Consider the following 7,500-nt stretch of genomic DNA (forward strand, 5'->3'; position numbering starts at 1 on the left):
TCTAGTCTTTTCTGAAGTGGCTGAGAGCAGAGTGGCGCAGCGGAAGCGTGCTGGGCCCATAACCCAGAGGTCGATGGATCGAAACCATCCTCTGCTAAACAGTTTCTTTTTAGATTTTAAGTGCAAAAAAAAAAAAAAAAAAAAAAAAATTGTCGTTTCATGGGCATGTCTCAGTTCCATTATAATTTTTTTGACCTCTTCCAACAGTTCGTATTGGTCATACTGTTTACACAGTACCCCAGTGGCCTAAGACACTGGCCTCCTAAGCCATGGATTGTGAGTTCTAGTCTTTTCTGAAGTGGCTGAGAGCAGAGTGGCGCAGCGGAAGCGTGCTGGGCCCATAACCCAGAGGTCGATGGATCGAAACCATCCTCTGCTAAACAGTTTCTTTTTAGATTTTAAGTGCAAAAAAAAAAAAAATAATTGTCGTTTCATGGGCATGTCTCAGTTCCATTATCATTATTTTTGACCTCTTCCAACAGTTCGTATTGGTCATACTGTTTACACAGTACCCCAGTGGCCTAAGACACTGGCCTCCTAAGCCATGGATTGTGAGTTCTAGTCTTTTCTGAAGTGGCTGAGAGCAGAGTGGCGCAGCGGAAGCGTGCTGGGCCCATAACCCAGAGGTCGATGGATCGAAACCATCCTCTGCTAAACAGTTTCTTTTTAGATTTTAAGTGCAAAAAAAAAAAAAAAAAAAAAAATTGTCGTTTCATGGGCATGTCTCAGTTCCATTATAATTTTTTTGACCTCTTCCAACAGTTCGTATTGGTCATACTGTTTACACAGTACCCCAGTGGCCTAAGACACTGGCCTCCTAAGCCATGGATTGTGAGTTCTAGTCTTTTCTGAAGTGGCTGAGAGCAGAGTGGCGCAGCGGAAGCGTGCTGGGCCCATAACCCAGAGGTCGATGGATCGAAACCATCCTCTGCTAAACAGTTTCTTTTTAGATTTTAAGTGCAAAAAAAAAAAAAAAAAAAAAATTGTCGTTTCATGGGCATGTCTCAGTTCCATTATAATTTTTTTGACCTCTTCCAACAGTTCGTATTGGTCATACTGTTTACACAGTACCCCAGTGGCCTAAGACACTGGCCTCCTAAGCCATGGATTGTGAGTTCTAGTCTTTTCTGAAGTGGCTGAGAGCAGAGTGGCGCAGCGGGCGTGCTGGGCCCATAACCCAGAGGTCGATGGATCGAAACCATCCTCTGCTAAACAGTTTCTTTTTAGATTTTAAGTGCAAAAAAAAAAAAAAAAAAAAATTGTCGTTTCATGGGCATGTCTCAGTTCCATTATAATTTTTTTTGACCTCTTCCAACAGTTCGTATTGGTCATACTGTTTACACAGTACCCCAGTGGCCTAAGACACTGGCCTCCTAAGCCATGGATTGTGAGTTCTAGTCTTTTCTGAAGTGGCTGAGAGCAGAGTGGCGCAGCGGGAGCGTGCTGGGCCCATAACCCAGAGGTCGATGGATCGAAACCATCCTCTGCTAAACAGTTTCTTTTTAGATTTTAAGTGCAAAAAAAAAAAAAAAAAAAAAAAATTGTCGTTTCATGGGCATGTCTCCATTATAATTTTTTTGACCTCTTCCAACAGTTCGTATTGGTCATACTGTTTACACAGTACCCCAGTGGCCTAAGACACTGGCCTCCTAACATGGATTGTGAGTTCTAGTCTTTTCTGAAGTGGCTGAGAGCAGAGTGGCGCAGCGGAGCGTGCTGGGCCCATAACCCAGAGGTCGATGGATCGAAACCATCCTCTGCTAAACTGTTTGTTTTTATTGAAAAGCTAAATTTCATTTGCGTCTCTTAGTTCTAGTACACATTGTTTTTACTTTCTATCAGTTCGTACTGTTTGCAGAATGTAAACAGTGCCCCAGTGGCCTAAGACACTGGCCTCCTAAGCCAGGGATTGTGGGTTCAAGTCCCATCTGGGGTGGATGGAAGCAGAGTGGCGCAGCGGAAGCGTGCTGGGCCCATAACCCAGAGGTCGATGGATCGAAACCATCCTCTGCTAAACAGTTTCTTTTTAGATTTTAAGTGCAAAAAAAAAAAAAAAAAAATTGTCGTTTCATGGGCATGTCTCAGTTCCATTATAATTTTTTTGACCTCTTCCAACAGTTCGTATTGGTCATACTGTTTACACAGTACCCCAGTGGCCTAAGACACTGGCCTCCTAAGTGGATTGTGAGTTCTTGTCTTTTCTGAAGTGGCTGAGAGCAGAGTGGCTGGGCCCATAACCCAGAGGTCGATGGATCCCATCCTCTGCTAAACTGTTTGTTTTTAAAATTGTGAGTTCTTAGTTCTATCAGTCTTTTTTTACTGCTTCTATCAGTTCGAAGTGTGCTGAATGGATAAGGCACTGGCCTCCTAGGGATTGTGGGTTCAAGTCCCATCTGGGGTGGATGGAAGCAGAGTGGCGCAGCGGAAGCGTGCTGGGCCCATAACCCAGAGGTCGATGGATCGAAACCATCCTCTGCTAAACAGTTTCTTTTTAGATTTTAAGTGCAAAAAAAAAAAAAAAAAAATTGTCGTTTCATGGGCATGTCTCAGTTCCATTATAATTTTTTTTGACCTCTTCCAACAGTTCGTATTGGTCATACTGTTTACACAGTACCCCAGTGGCCTAAGACACTGGCCTCCTAAGCCATGGATTGTGAGTTCTAGTCTTTTCTGAAGTGGCTGAGAGCAGAGTGGCGCAGCGGAAGCGTGCTGGGCCCATAACCCAGAGGTCGATGGATCGAAACCATCCTCTGCTAAACAGTTTCTTTTTAGATTTTAAGTGCAAAAAAAAAAAAAAAAAAAAAAATTGTCGTTTCATGGGCATGTCTCAGTTCCATTATAATTTTTTTGACCTCTTCCAACAGTTCGTATTGGTCATACTGTTTACACAGTACCCCAGTGGCCTAAGACACTGGCCTCCTAAGCCATGGATTGTGAGTTCTAGTCTTTTCTGAAGTGGCTGAGAGCAGAGTGGCGCAGCGGAAGCGTGCTGGGCCCATAACCCAGAGGTCGATGGATCGAAACCATCCTCTGCTAAACAGTTTCTTTTTAGATTTTAAGTGCAAAAAAAAAAAAAAAAAAATTGTCGTTTCATGGGCATGTTCCAATTATAATTTTTTTGACCTCTTCCAACAGTTCGTATTGGTCATACTGTTTACACAGTACCCCAGTGGCCTAAGACACTGGCCTCCTAAGCCATGGATTGTGAGTTCTAGTCTTTTCTGAAGTGGCTGAGAGCAGAGTGGCGCAGCGGAAGCGTGCTGGGCCCATAACCCAGAGGTCGATGGATCGAAACCATCCTCTGCTAAACAGTTTCTTTTTAGATTTTAAGTGCAAAAAAAAAAAAAAAAAAAAAAATTGTCGTTTCATGGGCATGTCTCAGTTCCATTATAATTTTTTTGACCTCTTCCAACAGTTCGTATTGGTCATACTGTTTACACAGTACCCCAGTGGCCTAAGACACTGGCCTCCTAAGCCATGGATTGTGAGTTCTAGTCTTTTCTGAAGTGGCTGAGAGCAGAGTGGCGCAGCGGAAGCGTGCTGGGCCCATAACCCAGAGGTCGATGGATCGAAACCATCCTCTGCTAAACAGTTTCTTTTTAGATTTTAAGTGCAAAAAAAAAAAAAAAAAAAAATTGTCGTTTCATGGGCATGTCTCAGTTCCATTATAATTTTTTTGACCTCTTCCAACAGTTCGTATTGGTCATACTGTTTACACAGTACCCCAGTGGCCTAAGACACTGGCCTCCTAAGCCATGGATTGTGAGTTCTAGTCTTTTCTGAAGTGGCTGAGAGCAGAGTGGCGCAGCGGAAGCGTGCTGGGCCCATAACCCAGAGGTCGATGGATCGAAACCATCCTCTGCTAAACAGTTTCTTTTTAGATTTTAAGTGCAAAAAAAAAAAAAAAAAAATTGTCGTTTCATGGGCATGTCTCAGTTCCATTATAATTTTTTTGACCTCTTCCAACAGTTCGTATTGGTCATACTGTTTACACAGTACCCCAGTGGCCTAAGACACTGGCCTCCTAAGCCATGGATTGTGAGTTCTAGTCTTTTCTGAAGTGGCTGAGAGCAGAGTGGCGCAGCGGAGCGTGCTGGGCCCATAACCCAGAGGTCGATGGATCGAAACCATCCTCTGCTAAACAGTTTCTTTTTAGATTTTAAGTGCAAAAAAAAAAAAAAAAAAAAATTGTCGTTTCATGGGCATGTCTCATTCCATTATATTTTTTTTGACCTCTTCCAACAGTTCGTATTGGTCATACTGTTTACACAGTACCCCAGTGGCCTAAGACACTGGCCTCCTAAGCCATGGATTGTGAGTTCTAGTCTTTTCTGAAGTGGCTGAGAGCAGAGTGGCGCAGCGGAGCGTGCTGGGCCCATAACCCAGAGGTCGATGGATCGAAACCATCCTCTGCTAAACAGTTTCTTTTTAGATTTTAAGTGCAAAAAAAAAAAAAAAAAAATTGTCGTTTCATGGGCATGTCTCATGTTCCATTATAATTTTTTTGACCTCTTCCAACAGTTCGTATTGGTCATACTGTTTACACAGTACCCCAGTGGCCTAAGACACTGGCCTCCTAAGCCATGGATTGTGAGTTCTAGTCTTTTCTGAAGTGGCTGAGAGCAGAGTGGCGCAGGAGCGTGCTGGGCCCATAACCCAGAGGTCGATGGATCGAAACCATCCTCTGCTAAACAGTTTCTTTTTAGATTTTAAGTGCAAAAAAAAAAAAAAAAAAATTGTCGTTTCATGGGCATGTCTCAGTTCCATTATAATTTTTTTGACCTCTTCCAACAGTTCGTATTGGTCATACTGTTTACACAGTACCCCAGTGGCCTAAGACACTGGCCTCCTAAGCCATGGATTGTGAGTTCTAGTCTTTTCTGAAGTGGCTGAGAGCAGAGTGGCGCAGCGGAGCGTGCTGGGCCCATAACCCAGAGGTCGATGGATCGAAACCATCCTCTGCTAAACAGTTTCTTTTTAGATTTTAAGTGCAAAAAAAAAAAAAAAAAAAAAAATTGTCGTTTCATGGGCATGTCTCAGTTCCATTATAATTTTTTTGACCTCTTCCAACAGTTCGTATTGGTCATACTGTTTACACAGTACCCCAGTGGCCTAAGACACTGGCCTCCTAAGCCATGGATTGTGAGTTCTAGTCTTTTCTGAAGTGGCTGAGAGCAGAGTGGCGCAGCGGAAGCGTGCTGGGCCCATAACCCAGAGGTCGATGGATCGAAACCATCCTCTGCTAAACAGTTTCTTTTTAGATTTTAAGTGCAAAAAAAAAAAAAAAAAAAAAAAAATCGTTTCATGGGCATGTCTCAGTTCCATTATAATTTTTTTTGACCTCTTCCAACAGTTCGTATTGGTCATACTGTTTACACAGTACCCCAGTGGCCTAAGACACTGGCCTCCTAAGCCATGGATTGTGAGTTCTAGTCTTTTCTGAAGTGGCTGAGAGCAGAGTGGCGCAGCGGAGCGTGCTGGGCCCATAACCCAGAGGTCGATGGATCGAAACCATCCTCTGCTAAACAGTTTCTTTTTAGATTTTAAGTGCAAAAAAAAAAAAAAAAAAATTGTCGTTTCATGGGCATGTCTCATTCCATATATTTTTTTGACCTCTTCCAACAGTTCGTATTGGTCATACTGTTTACACAGTACCCCAGTGGCCTAAGACACTGGCCTCCTAAGCCATGGATTGTGAGTTCTAGTCTTTTCTGAAGTGGCTGAGAGCAGAGTGGCTGCTGGGCCCATAACCCAGAGGTCAGGATCGCCTCTGCTAAACTGTTTGTTTTTAAAATGAAACGCAAACAGAAATTAGAAAGCTAAATTTCATTTGGATTGTGTTTTTACTGTTCTCAGTTTTACTGTTTGCAGAATGTAAACAGTGCCCCAGTGGCCTAATGGATAAGGCACTGGCCTCCTAAGAGGGATTGTGGGTTCAAGTCCCATCTGGGGTGGATGGAAGCAGAGTGGCGCAGCGGAAGCGTGCTGGGCCCATAACCCAGAGGTCGATGGATCGAAACCATCCTCTGCTAAACAGTTTCTTTTTAGATTTTAAGTGCAAAAAAAAAAAAAAAAAAAAAAAAAAAATTGTCGTTTCATGGGCATGTCTCAGTTCCATTATAATTTTTTTGACCTCTTCCAACAGTTCGTATTGGTCATACTGTTTACACAGTACCCCAGTGGCCTAAGACACTGGCCTCCTAAGCCATGGATTGTGAGTTCTAGTCTTTTCTGAAGTGGCTGAGAGCAGAGTGGCGCAGCGGGAGCGTGCTGGGCCCATAACCCAGAGGTCGATGGATCGAAACCATCCTCTGCTAAACTAAACAAACAGTTTCTTTTTAGTTTTTACTGCTTCTATTTTAATGTAAACAGTGCCCCAGTGGCCTAAAAAAAAAAAAAAAAAAGCAGAGTTGTCCCATAACCCAGTTTCATGGGCATGTCTCATGGGCATTATAATTTTTTGACCTCTTCCAACAGTTCGTATTGGTCATACTGTTTACACAGTACCCCAGTGGCCTAAGACACTGGCCTCCTAAGCCATGGATTGTGAGTTCTAGTCTTTTCTGAAGTGGCTGAGAGCAGAGTGGCGCAGCGGAAGCGTGCTGGGCCCATAACCCAGAGGTCGATGGATCGAAACCATCCTCTGCTAAACAGTTTCTTTTTAGATTTTAAGTGCAAAAAAAAAAAAAAAAAAAATTGTCGTTTCATGGGCATGTCTCAGTTCCATTATAATTTTTTTTGACCTCTTCCAACAGTTCGTATTGGTCATACTGTTTACACAGTACCCCAGTGGCCTAAGACACTGGCCTCCTAAGCCATGGATTGTGAGTTCTAGTCTTTTCTGAAGTGGCTGAGAGCAGAGTGGCGCAGCGGAAGCGTGCTGGGCCCATAACCCAGAGGTCGATGGATCGAAACCATCCTCTGCTAAACAGTTTCTTTTTAGATTTTAAGTGCAAAAAAAAAAAAAAAAAAATTGTCGTTTCATGGGCATGTCTCAGTTCCATTATAATTTTTTTGACCTCTTCCAACAGTTCGTATTGGTCATACTGTTTACACAGTACCCCAGTGGCCTAAGACACTGGCCTCCTAAGCCATGGATTGTGAGTTCTAGTCTTTTCTGAAGTGGCTGAGAGCAGAGTGGCGCAGCGGAAGCGTGCTGGGCCCATAACCCAGAGGTCGATGGATCGAAACCATCCTCTGCTAAACAGTTTCTTTTTAGATTTTAAGTGCAAAAAAAAAAAAAAAATTTCATTGTCGTTTCATGGGCATGTCTCAGTTCCATTATAATTTTTTTGACCTCTTCCAACAGTTCGTATTGGTCATACTGTTTACACAGTACCCCAGTGGCCTAAGACACTGGCCTCCTAAGCCATGGATTGTGAGTTCTAGTCTTTTCTGAAGTGGCTGAGAGCAGAGTGGCGCAGCGGAAGCGTGCTGGGCCCATAACCCAGAGGTCGATGGATCGAAACCATCCTCTGCTAAACAGTTTCTTTTTAGATT

This window comes from Oncorhynchus nerka, linkage group LG2 (assembly GCF_034236695.1).
Source record: "Oncorhynchus nerka isolate Pitt River linkage group LG2, Oner_Uvic_2.0, whole genome shotgun sequence".
NCBI classification, from domain to species: domain Eukaryota; kingdom Metazoa; phylum Chordata; class Actinopteri; order Salmoniformes; family Salmonidae; genus Oncorhynchus; species Oncorhynchus nerka.